Source organism: Castanea sativa, chromosome 3 (assembly GCF_040712315.1).
Source record: "Castanea sativa cultivar Marrone di Chiusa Pesio chromosome 3, ASM4071231v1".
Lineage (NCBI taxonomy): Eukaryota > Viridiplantae > Streptophyta > Magnoliopsida > Fagales > Fagaceae > Castanea > Castanea sativa.
This window is the reverse complement of record NC_134015.1, coordinates 19,073,536-19,089,552: the sequence shown is the minus strand read 5'-3', so window position 1 is coordinate 19,089,552 and position 16,017 is coordinate 19,073,536. Positions and strand designations below refer to the sequence as shown.

Sequence of the window (16,017 nt, the reverse complement as noted above, 5' to 3'; positions counted from 1 at the left end):
CCGAAATTATTTAGGATTTGTCGTAGAAAAGAGGCTACTGTGGCGGATCTTTTGAGGTACACCAATGGAGTCCTCCATTGGGAGTTTCAGTTTTGTAGGGATGTGCATAATCGTGAATTGGAAGCTTTCAGGAGCTTCATCAATTCCATTTATAGCACTCCCGTAAAGGGGATTGGGGAGGACAAGTCCTGTTGGCTGCCCTGTAAGAGTAAGGGGTTCACGGTTAGTACTTACTACCATCTTCTAGTTGGCCATAAGGAGCAAATTTTCCCTTGGAAAAGCATTTGGAAGCAGAAGATCCCCTCTAGAGTAGCTTTCCTTGTTTGGACCGCAGCTTTGGGGAAATGTCTGACTGTAGACAATTTAAGAAAAAGAAAGATTTGCATCCTGGATTGGTGTTATATGTGCAAGTGCAACTGTGAAAGTGTTGACCATCTTTTTCTTCACTGCCCGGTTGCCATGGAATTATGGGACATGGTCTTCGGTTTATTTGGAGTTTACTGGGTTATGCCAAGGTCTGTTGTTGGGCTTTTGGCTTGCTGGCAAGGTCGTTTTGGTCGCCATCGTAATGGAGTTATTTGGAAGGCCGTTCCTCATTGCTTGTTGTGGTGTATTTGGAAGGAGAGAAATAGTAGATGTTTTGAAGACATCGAGAGTTCCATGCCTGATCTTAAGTCTCTTTTTTTCCGAACCTTACTAGATTGGTTCTCTGTGTGGAGAAGCCTTCCTTTTCTTTCTATTTTGGATTTTCTTGATTTTTGTAATGTTCGTCTTTGATTTGTTCTCCCTTGTATACTTCCTGTGTACTTGGGTGACTCTCTCTTTTTTTTCAATAAATTTCTTTATTACTTATCAAAAAAAAAAAAAAAAAGAGATAAGTCTGAGGGCTGCCAGCATAGTTAGGCCAGCAACCACCTTCAAGCAACATCCCACCACGGTAATACCACATACCACAATAGTAAAGGTATTTTCTTATAAACAAAATTTTGGCATTAACTTTGATTTAGGTTTGGTTGTTATGGACTGCTTAGTTTTGATAAAAGTTTATGTGTTATGACCTATTAGAGAAGAACCGGTTATGAGGACATGTAAGAAATATAGAGATTGTAGCTCATGTTGATCCTAGAAAGACGTCTTTGGTTGATTCTATTTGTGTAGATTATGGATATAATCAGTTTCTATTTTCTTCTTGGTGAACTTTTGCCTGCAAGCTGAGGCATACATGAGTTGTCAGTCATAAGTTAACAGAAGAATTTTCTTTTAAAGGCCGGCCATAACCATCAGTTTTTCCTCTACCATCTGTTCCCTTGCCAGACTTAGGCCGCGGGAACCACAATCACAAAGAGAAACAGTTTGAGAGAGACTCAAAGTTCTAAGGAAAAAAAAAGCAATTCTAATTCTTTTTTTTTAGATTTGTATATTCTTTTTTCTTTTTTTTTATTAATGCTATTGTTTAAATATTGTGGTAAGTCCATCCAAACCTGATCTCCTCCTTTTCCTTTATCAAATTTCTTCTTTCTTTTTTTTTCTTTTCAATTTCCCGCAATTTTCATTTACTCCTCATTCTGTCACAAAAGGGGAGAAGAATTTAGAAAGTTCTCTGCAAGCATTGCAAATGATTGATATTCAAGACTCACCAAATTTGAGGAACTACAGATTTTTTGGTATCTCCTTTCCTATCAATAAAAAATGGCCCATGAAAAGATTACCCATTTTCCAATAATACAGAAACAAAGTGGTAAGTTTATCTCCTACTCTTCCTCTTCTCTTATAGATTACTCTTTTCCTCTATTTTTGAAGTCCAAATTTTAAAGGGTCTGCTATTTCTTTACCAATATTTACCCACTTCATAGTATAATTCACAAATTTTCCAGAAGATGGATGATCATGAAAGTGAGTAAATAATAGAAATTCAAGAATCAACCGTAATAAAATGGTTCCCAAAATATATGATACTTCCAGCTAGAACTAATCAATGCAACAACCATAGGAATTTAAAAGGTATTTTTTATTGGTCGTGTCATCACATGCTTAGTATTTTAAAGTTTTTAATTCACTGGTAGCTTCTGACTTGGCATAGGATTCTTCTGCATTGTTAAGGATACTTCGACACAACCTGTATTTGGGGTCTATTCTTCTTATAGTGACCTAAGCCAGTCTTCAATCAGCCAAAACTTTTAAACAAACACATTCTTAATCTTAATTGGTGGCTTCATAGTTTGTGGATCTTAAAGATTTGGCTGAGTGGTGGGTTAACTTTTATCTATCCTAAAGAGCTAAATTTTGGGTACAGGAATGCTATTTCCTGGCAGCAAAAGAAGAGGTCCAAGTCCTTTCTAACAACGTGCTCTTTGGTGGTACTTAAGTGTAAGGTTTGTTAGAGTGGTCAAGAATTTTTTTAAAGTTATTTCCATAATCTCACTTTAATAGCAACAACTGGATAAATCTTATTTCTTGCTGCCAAAGTGGTTAACAATTGCACATAGCCCAAATGGGTGTTAATTTGAATGCTATGTGATTAGAGGTATAGAGTATGGATATATACACTTCACATGATGTGCAAGATATCTCAGATTTAGTAGTAAGAAGAAGATTAGTAATTTTGCGAAAATCTTATTGTCAAAGAGAAAAATGATGAAGTGTTTGGCTCAGCTATTGTGGCTGTGATTTAATTCTTACCAATTATTATATTACTGTTTAAACCTAACAGTATTTGTATTAATTTTTAAATTTCTTTGGATTCGTTGGTCAGAATATTTTGGTACCATTTGATTTTGTATTTATGATATTGGAATATGTTATCATGATCTATATGTTTGATTGATTTCCTACTTAAAAAGTATCTACCAGTGGGTTATAGAATGAGTTAATGGAGTTTCATGATTTCATCCATTACTATTTTGAAGAAGTTATTTACTGAATGTTGTGTATATAAGTGCAACAACTCTTAACTCTCCCTTACCATTCATCTAATAGTGAATAGGCCATTCTGATTTTATTGTGTCTGTAAACTTTTGGAATTTTGAGTGCATAAATTTATTTTATCAGTAAAGTAAGTACATTGATGCCTCTATGCTAAGATTGAGATTTCCTTAATCTATTGATATATGGGTGAAGAGGGATGTTTGATTGTAAAATGGAAGAGTTTTTGTTTTGGTTTTAATATGATTTGTAATGTAGTTTTTTGGCCTTTTAGAATCTGAAAATTATTGACTACTTAAAATGAGGAGTTCGTTTTTGTGATCATATGATTATTACACTACTTTTTTTCTTCTGCATCCTATTGATCTTATTCTGAACTAAATTTTGTGGGATGTGTATGGTTGCGGTGCAGTGGGTATTCTTTGCTTAGGGATCTCCTGTACAACAAAGGACTTACCAATGCTTTGGTCATTCAATTGACTCATTGCTGCCAGTCTGTTCTTGCTGTCATATTATTAAAAAAAAAATTATTTCTAATAAATGTAAATAAAAAGGTTCCTGCACATAGTGCGGGTTAAAAGCTAGTATATATAATAGACGAAGCTGAGAGAAAGTTGGTTCCTGCATTTAAGGACGTGTTGACAAATAGGATAACTGCCTATTTAAAATTCATACACGTATACAGTTTTTAAAAAATACAGCCGCACGTTACAACGCTTGGCTTTTAAAACCCTGCCACGTCTGCAATAAAAAAAAAGTGTAAATTAAGTAACTGATTTGTTTTTCTTTTTTTTTAACACCGTTTGACTGCCTTTTTAGGTATGTTAATGAAGTCCAGTTTATTATATAAAAAAAAACATTGCAGTTAAAAAAACCCTAACCATCTCTTTTCATCAGATTACGCTTTATATCTTTTCTCTCTCTACCAATACTACGACACAGAGAAAGGGAAGAAGGGAAAAAAAATTGGGATCCAATAATAATAAAGCGTAAGACCTGAAAAGGAAGGCGGTGGCGATAAGAAACCGAAAGAGAAAAAGCCTGAAAGGAAAGCGGAGCCCAAAATGGAAGAGCCTAAGAAACCCTAGAGATATATACACATGGCATTTTACTGAGCATTCGATTAGAGATAAATGATTAACTACTTAAGGTGAGAACCATTGCGTGTGGCTATTAATTTGGTCATAATGTTGAAGATCTTTATTATTAATTTGGTCATAATGTTGAAGATCCTTATCAATGCCAATAATATCCAGTTATACTTGCGATTCCATTTTATATATGTACACTACGGCAACTGTGGTGCAAGATATTGGCAACCATATCCTTCGTTTTTCAAAGGATATATATATGTATTTTTCTCAAACCCTATGCTATTTTGTTATCTTTGAGCAACCGTACGGAGGGATATGTTTCTCTACAGTATGGAAAGTGGGTGTCTTACTCTTATGGATAATGGATGATATTTGTCTCTGTGAGCGTTTTGAAAGCTGGTTGCAATCCTCTACGGCTTTGCTTAATATTTATCGTAGGCCAAAAGCTCAATCTGATTGCTTTGCTTTTGTCACATGTTGCCTTCTAATCCTACATAGGGATAGAGGATTTTACCACCCCCTCCCCCAAAATCAATGGTAGTTTTATCTTTGCTTATGTCACAGATTGAAAAATTATTTTGTATAAAATGATACAATATTATTTATATCAAAATTCAATAGATGAGTGACATGTGTGCAAAAATAACTACCCACTAACACATGTCTTTCAATTATTAGTGGGTTAATTATTTTTTGTTAACATGTCTCACACTTATTGAATTTTTTTTTTTACAAAATAAAAATTATATTCTAGCCTAAGCTAAGTATATATATATGTGAAGTTCCCTCTTGAAAACTTGAACCTCGGCCCTTGCCCCCCACGCCCTGCAAGTACTTATACTTGTAAAGTGATCATCGCACCAAGGGTGTGTAATAGTATACTTATTGAATTTTGATACTACTAACATGATATTATTTGATACCACATGCAAACTTCTAAAAATATTATCCTTGCACACTTTGCACCCTGTCATTAGTTAATTGTTAATTTAGATGTAATTTGAACCTAGTTGGTAGACTATTATCCTTGCACACTTTGCACCCTGTCATTAGTTAATTGTTAATTTAGATGTAATTTGAACCTAGTTGGTAGACTATTATTCCTTGCACACTTTACACCCTCCATTTGTTAATTGTTAATTTAGACAGAATTTAAACCCATGTGACTCTCACTCTCTCATAAACAGATCTCATATTCACTATCTCATGAACTGATTTGGTTTCTCACTATTTCGGCATCCTCTTTCTCTCAGTCTCTCATCAAACTTCACTCCTCAGTGAAGAAAGTCAAAAGAGTTGTTCGTCATTTCGATGGTAATATTCACATATAAACCGATGTGTTTTACTAAACTAAGGAATTTGGGATCTGTGTTTCTCGTTAATCACTTATTAAGAGTAACATTCCTGCAGTCTCAAGAAGGGCAATTACAAAGCAATTTATAACAAACATGATCAAATGGCCAACTGAATTCAATTTTGAAAAAGCTAAAAATATATTTGAATATTTTTGAGACCATGAAAACTCAAACTCGTTCATCATAAAATCCCAAAATTGAATTACATTTTTTTTTCTAGTTATGAAATGGAAATAAACAAATAAACATAAAAAGAATAAGAATAACAAAACTCAGTTTGAGTTCATACCCTTTGGACATGAGCTACTAATGTTCGCCTCTCATGTGCTTCAGTTTCGTTCACAAGCTCTAGAGTCACTCTCTTCTCTTGCACTCATTTGATTGGGTTTTGGCAATGGACTTGAGCCATGATCAAAAGAACGGGAAAAACACTCAAGAAACTATCCCATTGTAGGCAATACTAATCAATTTGTGGAGAGAAAACAATTGAAATTTTTTTTTTTTAAAGGAGGTGAGGAGGTGAGGAGGTTGCAATCTACCAATGACTATCAGAATTCCATATAATAATGGAAAACAATTTATAATTTATAATTTTTTTTTTTTTTTAAAGGTGAGGAGGTGAGGAGGTTGCAATCTACCAGTGACTATCAAAATTCCATATAATAACGGCATCTGAAGAGTTTAGGCTAATGGAGAGACACATAGTAAAGTTGGAAATAGCGTAATACCTGAAGGGCAAAACTTAGGTACAGTTCCTTAAGTACAGTACCTTAGGTTCCCTATTTAAAATTTTGACATCTATCCAATTTGACCACCTAAACAAATGGCGTTAAATTTTGACATCTTCCTTCCTTTTTTTTTCTTTTTTCTTTTTTCTGTATTGCAAATGGCTTCTCTTCCAAACCCAAAACCTTTCTCTTCCAAGCCCAAAACCCAAAAAAAGAAAAGAAAGAATATCTCATATCTCTCTCTCTCTCTCTCTCTCTCTCTCTCTCTCTCTCTTTCTCTCGGTGTGTGTGTGTGTGTATGTATGTATGTTTATCTCCTTCCTTTCTTCTTTTCTGATCTATGACTCTTTCTTCTTTTTTGATCTATGATTCTCTTTAGCACCTCCCTCATCTCCTCTCTGCTTCGCCAGCCAGCTCGCCGACCGCAGTGGTGCTCAGGTCGATCGGCCTTCGATTCTGGTGGCCGTGGGTCAAGAGAGTCTTGGACACCCCTACCTCCGAGACCCCATCTCCCTAAGTCCCATCACCGATCTGTTACCCAAGCCCCATTGCCGTCGAGTTTGTGTTGGATTTGTGTTTGTGTTTGTGCTGGGTTTCCACCAAGTTTGTGCTGGGTTTGTGTTTGTGTTTTCATGGGTGTGGTTTGATTGGATTGTGGCCTGTGGGTCAGTGGGTTTCGTGGATGTGAGTCAATGGGTTGTGTTCTGTGGGTCAGTGGTGGTGGGTTGTTGATCTGTGGGTTGGTGTGATTGTCGCAGGTGTGGTTGGTGGGTTACAGTGTGGGTGTGGTTGGTGGCTAACGGTATGGGTTGTGGTGATTGGGTTGATGGGTCATGGCGTGGGTTGTGAGTGTGATGGGTTGCTCTTTACTGGTTTGATGTTTTATGGGTTTGCTTGCTCTGTATCAGAGAAGAGAGAGACGAAGAGGGAGAGAGAAAGATACAAAGATGATGATGAATAAAAAATATGGATAATTATTTATTCTTTCTTCTTTTCTGTTTGGTTACTGAGAAAATGAGGGAGAAAAGGTCCTTTTTTTTGTTTGAAACCCAGTAGATCTGACTTTTATTTTTTTGATTTTTTGATCTTTTCGGTTTGGTTATGCATTTTTTGGTTTGATTTTCTCTTGCTGTTGCAGTACAGGAAAAAAAGGAAGAAGAAAAAAAAATTTAGTTTTAACGCCGTTTGTTTAGGTGGTCAAATTGGACAGATGTCAAAATTTTAAGTAGAGAACCTAAGGTACTATACCTAAGGAACTGTACTTAAGTTTTGCCCATACCTGAATTTAAAGAGATGCTCAATAAATGTCAATTGATAAATAAATAAAAAAATTTAAAAAGAATATAAATGATGATGTGGTGCTGATATGGTATGGTATAAGAATAATTTTAAGAAACAAAATGAAGTATTAGTCAAATCTAGGGGGGCATTATTTAAATATATGCATAAATTTATATATTTTTACCAAAAATAAAAGAGATGAGGAATTTTTGGAAAGTCAAGGGAGCCATGGCCCCCTAGCTCTCCCTCAAGAGCAATTTTTGGAAAGTGGCCCCCTTGCCCTACTACCGCCTAGCTCAAGAGTCCACCTTCCTCATGCAATCCACAACCTAACCCTTACAAGCAATTGGACATACTTCTCGAATCATACTTTGCACCCTATAACATGCGTCATACTTTAGAGTGCAAAACACGTATTCAAAAAGTATGAGGTGCCAAGTGTAGAGCATACAATGCATGCTCTCGCTCCCTATACTAGTTAAACTACGACATTCATTTCCATCCCTATACTTGTTGAATTACTACATTCATTTCCATCACTTTACTTAGCACATTCATTTCCATCTTTATACTATAGGTGTACAATGCTAACTTCTCATACATGCTCTTGCTCCTTATACTTGCTAAATCAACGATTACTAGCTCCCTATACTCATTAAATTACCACATCATATACTTGTTAAATTACCAAATCCTATGAGGTTAAATAATTAAACAATGACATACAAGTGATGGAACATAAAATCTTTAATCAAACGCAACTTTTTTTAATAGAAATCTATAAGAAAAGAAAAAGAATAATGGAACATTGTCACCAAGCATATTAGTATAGAACACTAAATGATAATTTAAACCAAACTACTAACATTCTTTGACACTACTGCTTTAATACTTCCTCATTGTAAATCTCTAAGTATAGCAGGATCAAACGTATAGAAAATAGAACCTCACCATAAACTATTTAATAATGAAAATATTGAAAATGAACTTAACATAATTATGCATGATATACACTTTCTTGACATTTAGTCTAACCTGTATTATGAAAAATCAATTTTAGATTCTCAATCTTAGATTCATCAAATAGGTAGTGTAAAGTTTAAGTAGGCATAAAGTTAATATATTACCTTTTGCAGAATTCCGGGCTAAGAACTCTACTTCCAAAAGCATTATGAATTATGTATCGAAAAGCATGTCTTATTCCACCCATTCCCAAGGACATTAACTCCTCATCAAGATTGCTCATATTGATTGCTTTGTTAAACCCTCTAGGGGTTTTGAATGTCTAAAAGAAAGAGACAAGTACTTACACTACAAGAAAAAATGTTTATTACGACGAAAAAAACCATTGCAATAGCATTAGAGTCATTGCAATAGTTGATACAAGCTGTTGCAATAAAATTTAAGGTAATAGGTTTATGCAACAAAAATTCTTGTTGCAATAAACTCTAAATATTTTAATAATAACTTTAATGCAATGATATACATACCGTTGCAATAAACAATTTACTATTTCAAATATCTTGTAAGTATAGGCTATTACATCACGAAACTTATTTTAATAGATTGCAAATAATTGAACAAAATAAATCGGATTAAATTACTGCAATGAAATCTTCATAGTAAAAGATAATTAATTTATTTTGTCACTGCGATTGTCTATGAAATAATTGATACTAAATTATTGCAACGATATATTCATTGCAGTTATGTGTTTTTCATTGCAATAAATTGTAAAAGAATTAATATCAAATTATTGCAATGGTAACTTCGTTGCAATAAGCTATTAATACGAAATTTTCGTTGCAATAGATTGCAAAAACAATTTCTATCAATTTATTGCAACGATTCTTTCATTTTAAGCTATTGTAACAATTTTTCCTAATATATTAAAACTCCTATTGCAGCTAAAAATTATAAAGAAGAATGTTAACCAGCATTGCTTGGTGCTGGTTAAGTACAGAAAAGACAAAAAAAAATTGTCAGAAAAAGTCAAAAAAAAATCTTAAATAGTACCTATAAAACTGAAAAATTGATATAAGTTGAAAAAAAAGACCAAAATTGTGTCGGGAAAAAGTAGAAAAATTTTGTGCTTAACGGGCACCGAGTGCTCGTTAACACAACCCAATTATAAATTATTGCAACTTATTATTGTTGATGCAATAGTTTAACACTTTTAAGTTATTATTGCAACCATTTTAACTTGTAGATGCGATATTTTGTCTAAAACTACTATATACATATTTTATTGTATTAACACTTGATGTAATAGACATTTTTTGATGTAGTGTTATTTGTAATTACTACTGATTATAAAAGATTATAAACAATTTCAAATTACTTTACTGTTTCTTCTGTCATTTTTCCCCGTGCATTGAGTTCATCATTCTCTCCTGGCAATTCTATGCGAGTAATGGTATTATAAGCACCGGTGTTAAATATCATTACCTAAGGAAGAAAAATAACAATGAGAGGATAATAGTTACCATATGAGATGAGGATTTATTAAGGATTTAAATAATAAAGAATGAAGAAACAAATAACAAACATAATATAAGTGTCACAATAGCATCACGTATGCAACATTTTAGGCAGGAAAGGAGAAACACATACTTGTCTAAGAAACCTCTCACGCAATCCGAGCTGCAACTTAGGGAGACCAAACTAAAAATTATAAAACCTTGTCAGCAGTAGCACTATATATGGACACATATATTTGATATTGGATATAAAATTTTTAAAAGTACTAAAATACCTTCACATTCTTGTCTAATGTATATAGTACAACCTCCAGTTGTGCTTGGCTCATATGTGGAATCAAATCCACAAAAGCCAAAATGTCAGATAAATAATTTCAATCAAAATGATCAATAAATACATGTGGAAGACAAAATGATACTCACAATGTCACGCTCACCATCTCTCCCATTGATGCAATGACAAATTGGCGTTGCCTTTCGTCCAAAGGTATAACTCCTTCATTCAAAGTACCATCTATTGTACTATCTAATTAAGGAAACTTCTTAATATGTTACCAATCAAATTTCTCTCTTCAAAAATAAAAAGAGAAAAAAACTTATTAAACTCTTTGTTCAAATCAAAACCAAAGTTGGAAGCATATTTTTTTATGACATTTTAAAAGAAACATGTACAGCAGTATATCACAAAGACACTTAGGGCAACTTTACACTTTACAGAGAAAACAAATAAGTAAATTCAAAACTGTCCAGATTACCATTTATTCATTCATAAACACATACATACACACACAATCGGAACACTAAGACAGCAAAACAACAGAGTACTAAACATTCTACCCTTTCACTCTGGTGCTAGATCAGACTTTAGCATGCCAACACTTAGTATTACCTTGCACTTTCAACGCCTGCTTTTCAAATAATAAAAAAATCCTCAAGTGCTTCCCAAATAGATGTAGAGTTTGTTAGTGAACAGTTCTGCTTTAATACAGGACTTCTTTTATGAAATTGTAGGGTTACAGAACTGAGGTTTATATGAAAAACATTTGGAGTTTGTGGGAATAATCGAATAAATGAAACTGAGCTATTTCTGGTAGGCAAAAGAGTAGCACGGGAAAGGGCATGAACATCTTTGGTGAACTGTAGTATTGTACTGATATTTTGAGCAATTTGACGGTTATAAAGTAGCATGGAGACTTATACTCGGAAGCCATTATTCCACTTGTATAAGATGTTGATATTTATAAGATTTTTTTTCAAAATATTTAGACCTTCAAAATGGAGCCTTTGGGAAAGTTGTTTCTGTCATAAGCTAGAAAGCACAAACACTTCATTTGAGGTGTTGTGCTTGTATCAGACACAAGACATGCTTAAGACACTTTTGCACTCGTGTCTTTTTTAAATAAAAAAATTTTAAACACAGCTAAGACACTTATCTTTTATTCTTTTTAGTTTTAATCTTAAACACTTATTTAGTTATCTTTTATTTACTATTTTAGATCTTATTATTTGGTTTGTATTCTAATTTATAAACACCATATATTAGTAATGAATTCACTTTAATATCCTTTATTACTCTTCAATTTATATATGTTTAACATTGTATGAAAAAAAATAAATGCCTAACAATATTTAAACATTTGGTGCAGTGCAGAGAGCAGAGCATGCATGGGAGAGAGTTTAGTTACAATATTGCAGTAAAGCAATGAACTGGTTGTGGAGTTTGTGTGTCACAGCTGGTTTATTGCTTACATACGTACTGGGCTGAATCAGTGAGTGAGTGAGAGTTTTGTGTCTGACTGTATTAGAGAGAGAGAAGATGATTGAATTACGTCTAATACAAGAAACTATATTAACAAACCAACAAATTTCTGTTTTATGATTATAGCTAGCTTCAACTAAAAATAAGTAGACCATTTTATCAAAATTTACTCAAGTGTATTAAACTTCCTCCAATTTTATTAATTTAAAGCAATACAATTACAATCCCCCGTGATTTTAAGGCATTTTATCATAAATATAATAATCTGTTTTAAATTAATAATTAGTTTTTTTTTCCATAAAAAAATTTCTAAAGTGTTTTCTATTAACAAAAACCATTGATTAATAAAATAGTTTTTTTTGTTAGTAATCAGTAATACTTATTAGAACAAACACAAAAATAATAATAATAATGTTTTAAATCGAATTTATAATACATTACATAACCAGAGTACAACTACAACAATGTACTTAATCCAACTTTACAGTTAAAGTAATTAACTAACAAAACTTGTTGATAAATAGTAACAAGCCTTAAGTGAGGCATGCACATGTTTGTCACGAGCAAGAATTTACAGAATTTGTTACATACTTGACTGACTCTCTATTCTCTAATCTATCTTTTTCATTTAAACATTAATCGAGACATACATCAAAAGAAGACATTAAGTCTCGATAGGTCCTCTTTTATCTAACCATTTTGGTATCAACAAACTAGCCAAGTGAAAAATATGCTTTCCCTCAAAAAAAGAAAAAAAAAATATACATATATATATATATATATGAAAAATATGCTAAGGAATCTAAATCGGTCCTTCATGGCCAAAAATCTTCTGTGCTTTAACGTTGGACGTGGTTAACTGATCAGTTTGTGCTCTAGAGTTGGACGTGGTTAACTGTGTTTTTGTTGTGCTGTGGTGCAATGTCAGGTGGAGGAAACTGGGACCCACCCACCAGACAAATTCTTTGAGCCATCAGAAACTGTTTGGCTATTTTTTGTTTCCTTCATTTGTTTTGATTTTGTTTTGGAAAAACATATTCAAATCCATCATATTGTTTACGTGACCTAAAATTTGTGTTTTTTTTTAAATGTCACCGATCTTTTGCTTTATACCTAGCATGAATCAAAATTTTATATAAAATGAAATTATTGATTACCTTGAACAGTTTTTCTTCATATGTACATATTGAAGTTCAACCTTACAACTTACAAGTAATTTCCCTCGGGTAATCTTATAGGTACATTAATTGTTTTGCGGAGTCGAAAAAAGCACATTCAAAACTCATTTTGTGTCTTGAATGGCAAATTAGATCCATTTTTCTTCAATCTTATAATTTATAAACCATAAAGCCATTGCCATATTAATTAAACACTTCACTTAAATCTATTCAAAAAGAGCCACCTATCTATTATTATTATTATTATTATTATTATTACTATTACTATTAGTACTATTATTATTACTATTACTACTATTATTATTATTATTATTTGGAATAGGGGAAAGGAAAACTAAGACGCGGAGCGAGTTATAGGTCTCTCTTCTAACTCGACTTTGAACCGATTTTTTTTTTTTTTGGAATAGGGGAAAGGAAAACCTAGACTCAATGCTTAGTAGAATGGAATAAAGACTTAAACTCACACACCAACTCCAAAATTGCATGCGGCAGTTGGAGTCGCGGAGCGAGTTATAAGTCCCTCTCCTAACACAGACCTAAGCGATGTGGGACTAGACTCGAAACTAAGACGCGGAGCGAGTTATAAGTCCCTCTCCTAACACAAACCTAAGTGAGGTAGGACTCTTTTTTTTTTTTGGAATAGGGGAAGGGGAAACTTAGACTCAATACTTAGTGAAATGAAATAAGGACTTAAACTTACACGTCAACTCCAAAACTGCATGCAGCAGTTGGAGTCGCGAAGCGAGTTATAAGTCTCTCTCCTAACACAAACCTAAGCGATGTGGGACTAGACTTGACTTTGAACCGGTTCTTTTTTTTTCTTTTTTTTAATTTGGAATAGAGGAAGGGAAAACCTAGACTCAATGCTTAGCGGAATAGAATAAAGACTTAAACTCACATGTCAATTCTAAAACTGCATGCGACAATTGGAGTCGTGGAGCGAGTTATAAGTCCTTCACCTAACACAAACCTAATCTGATTTTTTTTTTTTTTTTTAGAAAGGATAGAGTACCAAGTACGTACTGTTCAGAATGTCATGGTTTATAAAATCAGATTTAAAATGGTAAATTCAAAAATAAGAGTTAAATTTGTCACATGAGAAATTTGATTTAGATTTGGTTTCATCTTTCAAAAGTTCATTTGCATTTGTGTTTGTTATTACTTATTACCATTAAATTTTGTTTTCATCTCCATATTAGGCTAAAGTTATTTTCAAAGAACCATTTCAAGTTAACATAAAATAAAACAGCAAACTCTTTTATCTGTTCCTGCTAATGAAGTTTCATTTATAACAAGAAAAACTTTTGACTTTTATGTCGATTACCAACACCAATCTAGGATTTTTTTTTTTTTTTTTTTTTAAGGATTTAGGAACGTAATTTATTTCATAATTTTTTTAGACAACTTTTGTACCAAAAATTAACCTCATACTAATCACAAATATAATTTTTTCCTACGTACTTTTTTTTTTTGGATGAATATTTTGTCCTACGTACTACTCTTTTTCTTTAGGTGAAAGTGTGAAAGGTGGTGGCAGATCGATTTGGTTATGGGGACCATTTGAATTTCCTGTAACACAACAGAAGCATGTACATAGTACATGAAGCACGACCAATCATGCAATTTTTCGTCGAATAATTGTCTCGTCTGCCTTTAATTTCCCTTAAAAGACAGCTGTTAAGTGTTTTTTTTTTTTTAGAATGAGCTGTTGAGTGTTGATCAATCAAAAAGATACAGTACTCTATCATGGCTTCTGGTTGCAAATAAACCCCTTGAGCCCAAGTTCATTAAAAATTTTATTTATATTAATTTATTTAGCAAAACAAGTTATATATATAGTTAGACCTCTTAATTATATAATAGATAAGTCTTTCCAAAAAAAAGAACTTATCAAGCACATTAAGTGGGTTGTGTTTGTGTTAACCCAATACAACTAATTATTAGACATGTTAAATAAGTCATGTCGAGTAAACTCATTTTCATGTTAGGATTGAAAGATTTGGATACTATTGTTAAATAGTTTGTGTTTATGGCAACCCGTATAATTGAATACCACTAATCCAACATGACATGCCAACATGAATTCTTAACCCTATTTACACTAGACATTTTACGGTTTGAAGTGTGTAATCCACCCAAATTAGGCTACTATATTTGTTTAAATATCTGGACAAGTCAGATTTTTGGGTGAAACATTCTCACATTCTTTACTCACTCGTAAATATCAAATCTTAGCTTTATATAAACTTGAGATACATTCAATTCCAATCAAAATTGTCTATGGCCCTTGGGTTGAGTTGGATCAAATGAGTGGTCAGGATGAACAATTACTTGGTGACTTGATCCCCTCTACTTGGAAGAGCAATAAGAGAATTCCCAATGTGTTTACAGAAGAAAGCTTCAAAATAACATTCACCTCGTCACCATTAATTTATTCTCCATATCTCTCCTTAGCCCTTGTGCAACTAAAACTAACTTTTAGTAAGCACCCCATTTTGTTTTTTATATCTTTTTGGGAAGATTATACAAGCATAGGATTTATATCATGTTTCAAATTATGTTTTGTGATTATAATTTTGTAAACTAAAGTCTTTTTTTTATACAAAATAAAATTTCTACTCTAGCCTAATCTAAGTGTATATGCGTGTGAAGCTCCCTTCTAGAAACTTGAATCCCGACTCTTGCCCCCCACACTCCACAAGCACTTATATTTGTGGAATGAATATTATTGTTAACAAAAGTCTTGAATGTATAAAATTGTTTCAATTTGAAACTTCTGTTCATCTTCATTATTTATTTCCTTTATCATAGGCGAAAACAAAGCAAAGAAAAGTGAGAAACAATTAACTAAATTATGTTTGCTTCGTTTTCGCCTTATATGAAAAACATAATTTTGTCATAATTTGGAATATAGAATTAGTATACAGAGTCTCTATTAAAGAAAAAATAAATTATAAATTATACCCCTAAAGTTTGAAAATATATGGATTTTATCCCTTGAAATTTGGGAGTGTTTGAATTTTTCACTTCAAAATTTTAAAATTTTGATTTTACCCCATAAAACTTAGGAGTGTTTAGATTTTACTTCCCAAATTTAGAAGGTGTAAAATCCAAATACCCTAAACTTTAAGTGGTAAAATCCTAATTTTGAAACGTCGGTATATAAAATCCAACACTCCAAACTTCAAGGGATAAAATGTTAATTCTAAAATTTTGAGAT

The 16,017-nt window shown here is 32.8% G+C and overlaps 1 long non-coding RNA gene across 1 annotated transcript; it reads left to right on the top strand.

The window, feature by feature from the left end:
• The first annotated feature begins 879 nt into the window (after nt 1-879).
• Nucleotides 880-3,392, top strand: LOC142627318 (uncharacterized). The gene is made up of 3 exons (XR_012842802.1): nt 880-1,738; nt 2,294-2,372; nt 3,335-3,392. It is a non-coding gene; the product is annotated as an uncharacterized LOC142627318 (long non-coding RNA).
• Nucleotides 3,393-16,017: the final 12,625 nt, after the last annotated feature.